Source organism: Gymnodraco acuticeps, unplaced genomic scaffold (assembly GCF_902827175.1).
Source record: "Gymnodraco acuticeps unplaced genomic scaffold, fGymAcu1.1, whole genome shotgun sequence".
NCBI lineage: Eukaryota > Metazoa > Chordata > Actinopteri > Perciformes > Bathydraconidae > Gymnodraco > Gymnodraco acuticeps.
In genome coordinates, this window is record NW_022989799.1 from 516,107 (window position 1) to 531,365 (window position 15,259).

The 15,259-nt window shown below is 42.9% G+C and overlaps 1 protein-coding gene across 1 annotated transcript in view; it reads left to right on the plus strand.

Annotated features, from left to right (window-relative positions):
- Positions 1-11,745: 11,745 nt before the first annotated feature.
- rasgrp3 (RAS guanyl releasing protein 3 (calcium and DAG-regulated)) overlaps positions 11,746-15,259 on the plus strand; it is a gene marked incomplete in the record, with an annotated part of 91,711 nt that continues 88,197 nt past the window's right edge. The window contains 1 exon segment of the mRNA XM_034223148.1: positions 11,746-11,960.

The window sequence follows — 15,259 nt, forward strand, 5'->3', positions numbered from 1 at the left end:
GCCACACACACACAGAGCAGAGCTTGAATTAAACACAGAGACCCAGAACTAAGCTACTTGTACTCACGAGGCTATGCTATTATGTGCAGAATCCCTCTCGCTTTCAGGTGGTTTTGATTGAGTGTCCACACGTGGACGTTTAAGGACTAAAAAATGATAAATTGTTCACTTTGCTGTTAGCAAATAATTTGGCACTAGCTAACAGGAAGTCACTCAAGTGTCACAAAGTAATTTAGCCTATGGGTAGGTCAAAAATTGAATGGGTGCTGGCCATTGGCCTAATCATATCACCTGTGTTGGCTTTATGTTTTTGGTCAAAAATGTGTTTCTTTCACATTTGCATTGATGTAATCAATAATATTTCTAATTTAATTTAATAATAATAATAATAATAATAAAATAATAAAAAAAACACATATTTCTTGGGGGTGCTTAGGGGGTGCTTTGGCAATCATGGGGGGTGCTTCAGCACCCCCTAGCTCCCCCCTGGCGCCGCCCCTGGGAGGAACACAAGTCTGCGTTTAAATCGCGTGTGAGTGGTTAAAACACATCAACCTGCGGTCGCTCTTTCTTTAGCCTTACTAATGATTATTTCTGAAGGTAAACACAGTGAAGGCGGTGCGTGAAAGGCACTGCATGCTCGTCTTCTCAGAGGCTGAGTTAACCCTCCCGCTGCCTCCTGGCGCTGCAGAGATTTCATGAAGTGAAGGAGGTGTTCCTTCTATAAAACAGCTGCGGGCAGCAGATACTGTGAGTGTCACAGACATGAATACATAGATCAAGGCAGACTGGTGCACACACTCTCCTGTTTTGCCAATCCGGTGCTTAAACAAATATAGCTCTACACCCCTGGCCGTAATGTCCTTAAAATGAAGTCCGAGTTTGACATTTTAATTCATGTCCTGCCAACACTGGCAGGACAGAAGGCGACACGCTCGTTCTAAGCCGTGTCCCTCACTCCTCACATCCCAAGCTGCATCCCCAACAAGTTAATTATGTTGTTACATCGTTTCAGATGTTATGTTTCAGTTCTTCTGCTCTTGATAAGCCATTAAAACAGTAAAAACACATTCGTTTTGCTTTTTGTGTCTCCTGTTCACCAAAACATAGCCATCTGTGATGGAAAAAGAAAGTAATCCAAAAGTAATCTAAAAGTAATCTGATTACGTTACTTTTTTAAGACACGTAACTGTAACTGTATTCGGATTACTTTCAGAGCCATGTAATCAGTAATCAGTAACTGATTACATTTACAAAGTAATCCTCCCAACCCTGCGTATACACACACACACACTCGCGAGATTCCCCCAGACCAGTAATCCAAACGAAAATATCTTCCCTCCGTAGTATTTTGATCATTTGCTCCGCTAATAATCAATCAGATCGATGGATTCCAGAGAGGAGGAAACTTTGAAGGCCTTTTTCTCAAAATGATGACTCGGTAACAGTCATTATATAATGTGACATATTTCGCTTAATATTTGGAGTACAACAACAATCCTGATATCGTTAGAAAGCTAGGAATATCCTCTTCCAACAGTGTATACAACTCAAAATGTGTCTTCGGGTCAATGCGACTGATTTCGATGGAGCAGGTCACGTATGCTTTAGTAGATATCTACAAATAAACAGTTTACATTTTTCATGAAACCAAATAGTGCTTCACATTATAACATTTACATGGGCTGTAGCCTGATATATATTATATGCTTTAAGAGCTGTATGTGTGTGTTATGGAGTGTATATGTGTCTGTTGTAATTGCATATGCCGCCAGCAGAGGGAGCTGCTGGATTAACACTCAACATCATTGCCAGCAGTGTGTGAGTGTGTGTGAATGTGAGTGTGTGTGTGTGAGTGTGGTGTGTGTGTGTGTGTGTGTGTGTGTGTGTGTGTGTGTGTGTGTGTGTGTGTGTGTGTGTGTGTGTGTGTGTGTGTGTGTGTGTGTGTGTGTGTGTGTGTGGGTGTGTGTGTGTGTGTGTGTGTGTGTGTGTGTGTGTGTGTGTGTGTGTGTGTGTGTGGTGTGAGAAAGAGACAGATGATGTGGAAGGCAGAGTAGCTTATCTGACATCTAAATGTTGGAAAATGGTACATTCTAGCCTGTGAGCTCCCCGTTCCAGCGACTGACTATTCCTTTGCAATGTAGCATCGCATTGGATATGGGCTGAACTTGTCCTGGAATGGAAATTGTCCGGCCATTTCCCTAGAAGGCCTTTGCAAAATGTGCAGAAAAGGCATGAAAAAACGCACATTTGTGAAAATGGCCGACTTTTCAAATGGAATTTGAAAGATGTCCGCAATCTTAAGAGCAATGTGTATACAACGTCTCGTGCATATTGGAACAACCATATGCGAGTAGTTTGGAGTAATTTGTGACATGTAAATCATCAGAAATGTTATATTCTCTGTTAGCTTACGACCTCCACGATTGAGCTATCAGAAATTGGCTTCTCAATTAAGCATTATATTGGATAGGGGCTGAACTTGTCCTGGATTGGAATTTTTCCGATCATTCCCCTAGGAGGAGTACGCAAAAATGTCCTTAAAATGCATGAAAAACCCACATTTCTCAAAATGGCCGACTTTCGGGGGGTGCGGGCTAATGAAGGGCAATTTGAAATATGTCCAGATTCATAAGAGCAATGCATATACAGTACATCGTTTTGTGAATATCGGTTAAACTGTATGCGAGTAGTTTGGATTAATTTGTGACATGTAAATCGTCAAAAACTGGGTATTCACTGTAAGCCTACGACCGCCACGATTGAGCTATCATAAATGTGCTTCTCAATTAAGCATCATATGGGATAGGGGCTGAACTTGTCTTGGATTGGAATTTTTCCGATCATTCCCCTAGGAGGAGTATGGAAATATGTCCTTAAAATGCATGAAAAACGCACATTTTTCAAAATGGCCGACTTTGTCGGGGGCGGGGCTAATGGAAGCAAATTCGAAATATGTCCGCCATTCCATGACGATTGTCTGTGCCAAAATTCGTGAAGACCTGAGAAACTATATGTGACCACACAATAGGGGGCGCTAGTGAGCAGTTTTTTTTTTGAATTACGTTTTTCTTTTACATTCACGAAAAGGTCGGAGGCTTTGACGTTCGTCCCAAGTTTTGCGTCCGAAGCTCATTTAATGCTATCGCAATGTAAAAAAAATGTATAGGCCACGCCCACATTCTGCATTTGTTTCGACACTTTCAATCTCAGTTCATAGTCACCCCCAAAGTATGTCTAAAAATAGTTTGTTTTATTTCGGCCATCCGTTCTTGATTTATAAATTGGTGGTGGTTTTGGCGCCCCCTATAGTCCAAAATGAAAATGCTTTGGTGTGCCTATTCCCCAACACAGATTGAACGTATCCACCCAAATCTGTGGTGAATGGATACATTGTTGATGAGTTATGAGCATTTCTTTCTAAGCCACACCTTTTTGCTAATATGTTTTGATTAATGGCGGCCATATTTATTATCTGAACATGCTCATTTCATATTTTAATGTGTGTGACCCTCCACCGATGCTGTATACTAAGATTGGTGTTGATAAAACCAAAATTGATATTTAGGATAATATTTCACTGTTTTTAACATTATGCTAATGAAAAATAATCAGAGTAGGCGGAGCTTAGGGGTTCAAGAGGACTTTATGTAGAACAGGTCCACCCGGATACGTGTGCAAAATGTCAGATCCATCCGACTTACGGTGCGACTTTTGTACATTTTTCAAAAATGTTTTACATATAGGTGGCGCATGTTGGACAGTTTTAACCCATCGACTCCAGAATGTCGATTTTTTTCACCGGTCCTGCCGTCCGTGCAAATGTCACTGCATGAATGGCGTCGTAAAGCCCTCAAATTTCAGATTCATTTTGCAATAAATGATGCGCGTCCACAAACAACAAACAACATAATTATTACATTCAAACAAACTACTTATAGTAATGAAGTACATTATTAAAAAGTTGACATTAACTTTGGATAATAACACGGGAGAAATAAACGGAACCTCTCTCTCCCTCTCTCTCTCCTGACAGCCCGTCAGTACCTCATGCAGCTCACTGATCCAGTAATGAGTGACCCGACAGTGAAGAATAAACATATTTATTATAACTAGCTTAGCTAGTTCCAGAGGTAGATACAATAGCTAAGTGTGTTAGGTCTAACTTGAAGTGTGTGTGTTGCTCCGCTCACTGGCCGTCACAGCGGGCGGAGCTACAGGTGATCCGGTAGAGCTGCGTGTCTCCGTCAGCAGCAGCTGATCCTGATCTCTCTCTCTTTCTGCTTCACACACGTTGCATATAGGCCTAGCTATTATTGTCTTTTTCGGACACCTTAAAAAACTGCCAGACTGGAGAAGCCATTTTGGCGAGCTTCTTTTGCCGCGCACAGAAAAAAGTCTCATGTATTTTCCGTCATCTGATCGACTCTCCTGATCGGCCTTCATAGAGAGCACCAATCGAACTATTAAGTGTGAATATCTGCCGATAATGATCGGCGGCCGATCGATCGGAGCATCCCTATTTATTACCGGACATTTTCACCATGCAGATTTTGAATTTACCCGTTTTTTTATAAATGTTACCAGCTAGAAACCGGTAATTACCGGCTAACGGAAACCCTGCTATAGACTACTTCCTGAATTTGCTTAATGAACGGCAGGTTTTCTTTTTTTTAAAACATTGGATTTGTTACATTGTTCTGTTGTTTAACATAATACAATTACGTATCAATAAGTGTTGATGTGTCTTTTCTCCTGTATTTATTTGCATTGGATTTGATATTGAGGTAATCCAAAATCAACGGAAAGTAATCAGGTTACATTACTTTTACATTGTGATACTTAGATTAGGTAACAAGTTATAGTGACAGAATAAAATGTTTAAGTAACCCTCCCAACCGAGGCAGTAAAAGGACTACATAATGTATTAGCATACTGAACCTGTTGATATACGTATTGGCGACAGACCAGTTAAATGCTGCAATAGATCATGCATATATTTTCCATTTGGATCTGCTTCTGTCTGTCTCTGTGTGCCGCACATCAACCCCCCAACCCTCTGTCCCTATCTGTAACTGGGCTACTCGCTGATATTTGCAGAGCTGTCCTGCACACCAACCTTTGTTTCCAGTAAACTCAGAATCTATTTATAGACTATTTATAGACTCTGTGAGAGTGAATAAGTGAGGGTGTTTGTGAACGTTGTTGGAGACAGAGTTAACCTGAAGCAAAGACCAATGTGTGTATCCCTTGCTATCCCGATGAGCACTGGTAATACGGGATTAGGATTCATGCGTCAGAGGTCATCAGGCTGTTTGTGTGGCCCTCAGTAAGGTAAGGAATACTTAACGACTGGTTAGGGGAGAACATGGCTTCACATTGGTCTTAAACTCCAAAACTCACATGTATTTAGATAGAATCTACAACAAGTGTAGTGGTATTTATTCCCGATTTGTACCAATTGTTGCTTAACAGCAGGTGCTATTGTAGGTTTTTTGGAATGTGTCAAACTTTTGCTGTGTTTCTTCTGTACAGCACAACCTGTCCTGCAGAAGGAATTTGTTCTCTGTTTGATAGTGTCAAGCAATAAAACACCCAAAAAGCAGCATTACTGAAGTCTTACCATTGAAGCAAAGCTGCAAACTGACAGGTCATGGTCCACCTCATCAAAGATATTTGATTGCATTAGTAACTTTTATGCTTTTCTGCTGCCACACTAAATGGAATTTCCAAAGGTTTCAAAGGTTTTTAATATCTTATACACAGCTGCAGTGTAGTTTTGCAATGTTGAGGGCATTGCAACTTCCGTACCAGGCCGCGATGCAGCCAGTCAGGATACTCTCTATGGAGCACCTGTAGAAGGTCAGAATCCTCTCTGTGGTGCAACTGTAGAAGGTCAGGATGCTCTCTATGGTGCACCTGTAGAAGGTCAGGATAATCTCTATGGTGCACCTGTAGAAGGTCAGGATCCTCTCTATGGTGCACCTGTAGAAGGTCAGGATCCTCTCTATGGTGCACCTGTAGAAGGTCAGGATCCTCTCTATGGTGCACCTGTAGAAGGTCAGGAGCTCTCTATGGGCACCTGTAGAAGGTCAGGATGCTCTCTATGGTGCACCTGTAGAAGGTCAGGACGCTCTCTATGGTGCACCTGTAGAAGGTCAGGATCCTCTCTATGGTGCACCTGTAGAAGGTCAGGATCCTCTCTATGGTGCACCTGTAGAAGGTCAGGACGCTCTCTGGTGCACCTGTAGAAGGTCAGAATCCTCTCTATGGTGCACCTGTAGAAGGTCAGGATGCTCTATATGGTGCACCTGTAGAAGGTCAGGATCCTCTCTATGGAGCACCTGTACAAGGTCAGGATCCTCTTTATGGTGCACCTGTAGAAGGTCAGGACGCTCTCTATGGTGCACCTGTAGAAGGTCAGGATCCTCTCTATGGTGCACCTGTAGAAGGTCAGGATGCTCTCTATGGTGCACCTACAGGTCAGGATCCTCTCTATGGTGCACCTGTAGAAGGTCAGGATCCTCTCTATAGTGCACCTGTAGAAGGTCAGGATCCTCTCTATGGGGCACCTGTAGAAGTTGCAGAGTATCCTGGAGTCCATGTTGAACCTCCTCAGCCTGCGGAGGAAGAAGAGCCGCTGTCGAGCTGTTTTGGTGATGGTGGTGGTGTGAAGAGTCCATGTCAGGTCCTCAGTGATGTGGACACTGAGGAACCTGAAGCTGCTGGCTCTCCACCGTAGTCCCATTGATGGCGATGGGGGCGTGTCCCTCTCCCTGCTGCTTCCTGTAATCCACAATCAGCTCCTTTGTTTTGCTGCCGTTGAGATGGAGGTTGTTATCCTGGCACCAAGATGTCAGGTTTACAACCTCTCAGTACGCCGTCTCGTTGCCGTCGGTGATCTTGCAGATGACGGTCGTGTCGTCAGCCATCTTCACGATGGTGTTGGAGCTGTGTGTGGCCACGCAGTTGTGTGTGAACGGGGAGTAGAGGAGAGGGCTGAGGAAGTTAGTGATGCCATCTAGGCAGTTAGGGGACCGTACAAGTCGATTTTCTAACTTTTTTGGAGCTGCCGGACAGAGTCCAGAACAAATTTCCTTAGAGGAACAATAAAGTATATTTTGCAACGTATCGTATGGATAGTTAGCGCTAAGATCCAAAAGTGTCTAGAATGCAATATTATAACAGGAGTCCTCGTAATCAGGAAACAGGACTCCAATAACCTCCTGAATAATGAACGAGGTAAAAACATCTCCTATGATCCCAAACTACTTGAGAGACCACCTTGTGGCAAACTTTTTGTTTTGAAGGGTAACCATCCTGAGCTAAAGATATCATCAAGACAAGAACACTGCGGTCCCTACCGTAAACTGAGTGCACTGCAAAAGTCCTCAGCTTAGGTAACAACTGCTGACAACACACTCTCACTCCCTAAGCGTCCAGGAGCGACGTTTGGTCAGTGTCCGTGGCGTGCAGTTGTGACGCTCCTAGGCTCCTTCAGCTTCATAAAGGGACGCAAATAGCTTTCAACTGATTGCAATGTATTCCCATCTGCGACGGGACTTGACACTCATGGAAGCACGGCATTCGTTTGTGTCGGCTGCCCTTAAAGGCAATGTGAGCGTCCATTCCCATTGGATAACGGAGAATTGTACACCCGGAAGTAAGTATTTCCCCTTACTGTCGATTGATTTTACAGTGATATCTGCACTACTCATCGACTAAAAAACACCAGATTATCCTTGTTAATTACACAACATTGATTGGTTTAAATTGTGTGCAATGCTTTTGTATTTTTCCCCTTCGATTCGGAGGAACAAATCTTTTTTCGGAGTAAAGGATGGCAGAAGACACTACACTACCCAGAATCCCCAGCTATCGTTTGTACTACACCATGTGCTCTGTTTGACAAACCCCGTGATAGTCCTCAAGCTCTGTGATTGGAGAGTGTGCTCCGAGGGTTACGCCGAGCCTCGAACAGCACTTGAAATGGGATGCAACCACCGCAGACTGTCCAAAACTGGATTTGAACGGGTCCCCCCCTCCCCCACCCCGTCCCCCCCTCCCCCACCCCGTCCCCAGAACTACACATGCTGGCTATTCTGTTTCGCAACATGTTCTTTATCTATGGCACGTCTCTACTGGGAATTGTAGTTTTAAAAGACGTTTTCGTATTTCCCATAATAAGAAGTTGCCAGTATTAAACTGTGTACATCCCTGGAGGTTTAGGGGGTAGGAAACACTCACATTTAAAACATATAATTAATAAATGGGTGAAAATTGCTTGTGCCCATAATGGGCAGCATTAATATATATACACACATGCCAGCTAAGGTCAGAAGAGCTTTATTTAATAGCTGGTCTTATGTTTGTGACCCCTGTTGTTAATTGATAACATTACATCACATTACATTAATTGATAAGCCTGAAACATGCACTTGTCAAGGTTCAGAGGCACATTTTGCAAATATGGCAGTAGCCATCGATCAGCTTAAGATAAGATATACTTTATTGATCCCAGGTTGGAAACATTTGCGTTACATCAGCATGTGTAACAGTTGTAAATATGCAGTGGTGTTTATTTGTAAATCATTTAGTATAATCACACAAATTCTGTGTTTTATATTTAACAATTCTGTGTTCTTTATTTATTGATTGTTCAATACCTGACAAGGCCGAAGATGAAATATCTACATACATCTTATAAGAGTATAATACATTATGTATAATATCAGTTAAAATAAGTGCTTCTACATAGTTAACATTGCTGGAGGTATGCACAAATATTGATAGATGTCTTGTAATGCACTATTGAGGCACCTGCGACCCAAGTTTTTTCATTCAATGCAGAACTACACCATAGTTGTGTAGGCCTATATGATATGTCAATAAACCTTAGAAAATCTTGAAATCTTGAAAGGGATGTGCAAAATAGTCATTATATACAGTCTTTAATTAACTATTAGTAGAGAATAACGAGTAATGAATATACTTTATAGGGATCCTATTAATATCTAATAATAAAAATAATGAAATTCAATAACATGCTTTAACCACTAGGTGTCCCTTTATATCAGCTGTGCACCTTTATGGTGTAAATACAGCCTATCTACCAATTGGATCAAATATAAAAGTCAGCCGAATTAGTGTTGATACTGCAAGGAGACGTATTGTTTGAAAAGAAATGTAAGATGTTGTTTAATGGCTGATATATTTATGATCCACGTCACGTTTTCAGTTCCTCATGTTTGTCTAGAAGTCTTCTCCTCAGGGCTCTATAAATACAGAACTACGGCAGATATGTAATATTTAATGCAGCCGAACCATGTATTACAATGCCATCCTTTACTCCGAAAAAAGATTTGTTTCTCCGAATCGAAGGGGAAAAATACAAAAGCATTGCACACAATTTAAACCAATCAATGTTGTGTAATTAACAAGGATAATCTGGTGTTTTTTAGTCGATGAGTAGTGCAGATATCACTGTAAAATCAATCGACAGTAAGAGGAATACTTACTTCCGGGTGTACAATTCTCCGTTATCCAATGGGAATGAACGCTCACATTGCCTTTAAGGGCAGCCGACACAAACGAATGCCGTGCTTCCATGAGCGTCAAATCCCGCCGCAGATGGGAATACATTGCAATCAGTTGAAAGCTATTTGCGTCCCTTTATGAAGCTGAAGGAGCCTAGGAGCGTCACAACTGGACGCCATGGACACTGACCAAACGTTCGCTCCTGGACACTTACGGCCCCTACACATGGCGGCGTGCGTTGCCGCTTCAACGCTTCTGCCCATTCACTTTGAATGGGGTGACGTCACGATTCGCCGAACTGCATTGTGGGAGCAAAGCGTAGCTTCTCTCGCGGTGCTCGCTGCAAAAGTAGAGCAATGTTCTACTTTTGCCACCTCGACGGAGGCGTCAGCCAATCAAATCCCGCGTATGCAAATCTGACAGTACAAGCGCTAGCCAATCAAACCGTGTGTATGTTGGGGAGAGCCAGACCGCAGTTATTTCCCATATGTCAAAAAATGGAGGAGAAAATTATCGTGGCGATAGGGAATCACCGGTACTATATGACCAGTCCCTCTTTACATACAGGGATACAAACCGGAGGAGCCAGGCATGGCAGTGCCAGTGACAGTGGGTGAAACTGGTAGGTTTTCGTCTGTTTGGGGAGTTTATACAGGGATACAAACCGGAGGAGCCCGGCATGGGGGGATGGTGTCAGAGACAGTGGTAGGTTTTCGCCTGTTTGGGGAGTTTATATCCAGTGTACTTCGTTTGAATGGACAGCTAGCAAGCATAGACAGTATATTTAGCCAGCATGGATGTAGCATGAATGCTTTGCTTTGTATGTCCGGGGCGGGACATTCATGTGATTGGTTGTTGGTCGCGTTGCTCGCGTTGACTCCCCAAACTCAAGACACGCCCACCGCCAAGCGGCAACGCACGCCGCCGTGTGTAGGCTCCGTTAGGGAGTGCTGCTGAAGCCTCATACTATGACGGCATGTTCTGCAGGATAATTACATTTTCTCACATCAGATTCAGATAAGTAAACAACATCATCATGACTGGGGTGGATAATAACCAGGGGTGCACATAACTTTTTTGCCCTGGTTCTCAAAGGAGTACCTGGAGATGTTGCTTGGTGCGCATCCTTAAAATGAACAGGTTCAAACCCCACTGCAGTCAGCAGACACTTCACCCCGAATTGCTCCTGTGGTGATTGTCCACAGTATTGAGTATGTAAGTGGCTTTGGATAAAAGCGTCTAACAAGTAACATGTCATGTAATCATGGGGCGAACAAAACAGAGGGATAACTTCACACATTTATAATCATATGACCTTACATACTGTGTACACCTCTTCATATACTTTTTGTAGAAATATACATATTCAAATGAGCAGTGTTATAGTTAGCAGGTCAGCATAACTTTTCAAAGATCTTCACCCACACCAGTCAGGGAAATGTATTTGTGAGATACTGTGAAACGTTATTATTTCACCATTTGCAGCCAGGCATTTCCATCAAATATGTAATAATGTTGGATTCAGTGACATACACATGGCCCAAATTAATCACGCTAAATTCCAGTTACTCCTCCCCACAGTAGCTGTTATTCAGTCCCTTGTTGAAAATGTGTGAGAGACAATAAAAGTTGGAGTTCAATTATTTTTGTCCAGCCAGGCGGCAGGATGTGCAGTCAGTGTTTTTGTTTAGGCAGACATTTTTTAGAAGCCCAGAGAGACAAAACAATGTGTACAACGTCATTAGAGGGGAATATGGGATGGGTTGACCCTCTCACACAAACACATGGGCAACAATGTAGCACACTTGCACACGCACACACATAGGTGCACACACACACTCCACCATACATGTTGTGAAGTAACTACAGAACAAATACATGTTATCACCTAAACTTGGGCAAGTAACCCCCACACACATTAGTTCCCTGGACTTTTACCTTACAGAGTTATCATTAATGTTGGTGGATTTAAAACAGGAAGACACAAACACGAACGTGCGCACAGGCATATTGTGATACATTTCCTGCTCTGGTCTTTTCCACTTTACCTTGTGTGGTCTCTATATTTAGCTCAGTCCAGGGAAACCAACCAACACAGGCAGGAAAACTAAGTTGGGAAAGAATTGAAGGAAGTCTAGTGGTCATTTAGACAAACAAGTCAGACACTGGGATCAGCGCTGGCTGAACACACAGCAGTCCTACATGGCAGAGACAGACAAAGGGCTGTAGGATGATAGAGGGCCATCTGAAGAAGGAGTTAGGACATCGGAGAGCTATGCTGGGCTCAGCCTTTTGGATCCAGCTGGATTTGTGTTTTGATGTGGATTTGAGCAGACAAAAGGTGGATCTGTACATGAACATGTTTAAAAGAAGGATCCATGTGCTCTGCTGGTAGATCTTGGCTGGTGGAAGTCTCAGATGAGGTAAGGTGCTACATAGCTGTCTCAATGTTTTAATAAAAACCTGCTTCAAACTTAAAAAACAGTGGTCTCAAACTTAATTACTTTGGAAAAGTATATTAACGTTATCAGCTAAATGGGAATTGTAATGTACTCTTTTTGCATTTTGTGACCATGTTGTGCTGTTTTGTATAAACAATGATCATGTGGAGACTGTAACTCTCCCTTCTGTGACTTACTTTTTACTGTGTATTTGATTGAGTCTTGGGTATAGTTTTTGTCCTTGGTACAGTATTTCCAACTTGCTGTGTTATATGACATGTTACTTGTTAGACACTTTTATCCAAAGCGACTTACATACTCAGTACTGTGGGCAATCTCCACAGGAGCAATTTGGGGTGAAGTGTCTCAGGGACACAACGACATGCTGACTGCAGTGGGGTTTGAACCTGTGACCCCTGATCCCAACACCAACGCACTAGGCCACTGCGCCACACGCCTCCATGGCAGTATGTGCAGATTATTGTAAAACAGCCAGCAGAACAATGGAGTGAATTACATTACAGTACATTAGGTTTCACACACAATTACAAAATGTTTTTTATAACAATGAATTCATAATTGTATCTGTTGATAAAAAAGGTATATGATTACCCTGTATTATCTGGTACAACACATAGCATTATGCCTAAAGTTTACATCATTGGTTAGACCAGCATGAGAGCCTGTGAGTCAGACAGGACTCTTTACTCTGATCCTTAAACACGTTGTTGCTGTAGAAAAAAAATATATATAATTCGGTATAGCTGCCTTTCAGCATTAGGCGTTGTGTTTAATCTGTTAATAATTTTTATTTAGTAAGTAAACATGACAAAATAAATGCTATGTAAATGTTCAGTTTCTATGTAGTTGAGTGAGCTAGCATGGAGCATCTATTAATGACATTATTTATGTAGACATGTAACTGCAAACACAATCATCTTACAATGTGCCCTAACTGCTCCTCCTTGAGTACTATATGTCCTCTATGGTAGTGGAACACAGCCTTAGACAAATCATCTCAAAATGGGCGTTTAGACCGTGTAAGGTCAGTGTTGTAATTTGTGGCTCAATTGTTGCACTACTGAAATGTCCATGATATTAAACGTTCATGTGCAAGGTCTCTAGTGGTCTCAGAAATAGTTGTTATGAGTGAACTGAAGAAGCATATTGACATGAAAAGTGGGATTCCTGAAATACATTTGAACACATGTCTTTATTTATTGGGTGTAAATGGGTGTCTTTGGTGCATCTTCATCATTGGTAAACTAAGAGAAACAGAAACATTTGTTGTAGATTAACTACATTTATATAAGCTGTGAGCTCCAGTGACACTAGTGCCTTGTTGGACAACGTGTCCTCATCCAACTGAATGTCAAGTGGCTCTGTAAAGGGCATTTAAAGGGTACAGTACGCACCGCACTATAATTATAATGTGCAAATGAATATGTAAAATCTGACTAACGTTAGATATTAGCAAAAAGCATCTTAGTCGAAAGAATGATTCCATGCTCAGTTTATAACAGCAAAATATTATTTATGACAACTGTTTTCTAAGTATGGTAAAACTTGTCCACACCAATTTAAAAAACCCATACCTGGCTTTTATTTACGGCTTTGCATTCTTGTGTGTGCACAGCTGTGAGCATATCATAGTGACACAGCAGTGAGCTGAGTGAGCACTGAGCTGTCCCTGACTCCACTTGACTAATGCAGCTTTCACACCAGCGCTTTTCCCTTTCTAGCTCCGAGCTAGCTTCTGGTTCAGCTCCGGTTTCCCTTTTCTGCTCCCGCTCTGTTCACACCGCCCAGAGCCCGACTGGTGCTGCCGCTGCTGCGTCGTGACGTCACCGTTTACATCGCTGATTTGCTCCCCAACGGCGCTCACAACAACAACAACGGGGAACTCCGTCGGGTCGATGATCGTGTTGCTTTTAATCACACGAAGCCAGATTAAATTAAATAACGACTTCTCCAACCTTATGCTTTTCTCTAGAGTGCCGTGGTTCATTGTTTATTAATGTGTTTCAGCGGCATTTACCGACCGCTGCAGTGCTGCTCGTCCACCGGAGTTTATTCTCCCGTTAGCTCACGGCAGCAGCCGCTGTAAAGTCTACACCAGGGGCGGACTGGCCATCAAGACGAATCCCGATGGGCCGGTCGGACGATGTGGGCCGGCCGGTAACCGGCAAGGCTCGACATTAAATGGCCCGCTGGCCCGGAAGCACTATTTAGACACCCCGGGCCAGCATAACGTACTTTCCACTTGCCCGCTCGGACCACTAAAAATATTGCTTTAAAAAAATGGTCCTGTGGTATTGGTATTTTGACTAGCAATTTAGTTAAATTGTTTCGTTTATCAACGCTACAACATAGCGTTCCGTGAGTTGGTTGTCGTTGTTGGGTGAAAAACAAACAGCTGTTTGCTGCGGAGCGCAGCGCGAGCAGGCTCCCGTGAGCGGGAGCGCGCTCCTTCACTACAGACTATCGCCAAGGGCGCCGGAAGCGGGGGGGCCAGGGGGACATTGCCCCCCCCACTTTGCGGCCCTGCCCCACATTTTCGCAGCAGCGGATGCCGCGGACATCCCGTTTCAATAATTCCCCTCTACTCTAAAGTCGCATCTAAAAAGAACGCCATCTGATCTAGCTGTGTATATTTTGTTATTTTTGATTGTTATATTCAATCTCATTAGCTACAGGCATTTTTGAAGCTTGTAAAGGGAAGATGACAGCTCGCCTCTCACTCGCCACTCTGCTCTTCCACAGCGCCGCTCCCCCTCCCTCCGCTGACATTATGAATGTAAGAGTATAGTAATCATAGATAACACGGCAGGGTCCGTTACAGTTTGTTTTTATCTGATTTCAAATAAACAAAGTCTTGGCTTTCAGAATATTAAACTTGTTTCGGCAAATTCAGATGATAAATACAGCTTTGAAGCTTCGGCATAATTACAAGCGGAGAACGGAGTAACTTGACGTCACAGCAGGCATAACAACAGCCGGTGTTTCTCGTGAGAGTTTTCCCCGGGAAACAAATGCAAAAATACACAAACACACACACGTACACACACACACACACACACACACACACACACACACACACACACACACACACACACACACACACACACACACACACACACACACACACACACACACACACACACACTCGCGAGTTTCCCCCAGACCAGTAATCCAAACGAAAATATCTTCCCTCCGTATACTTTGATCATTTGCTCCGCTAATAATCAATCAGATCGATCCAGAGAAGAGGAAACTTTGAA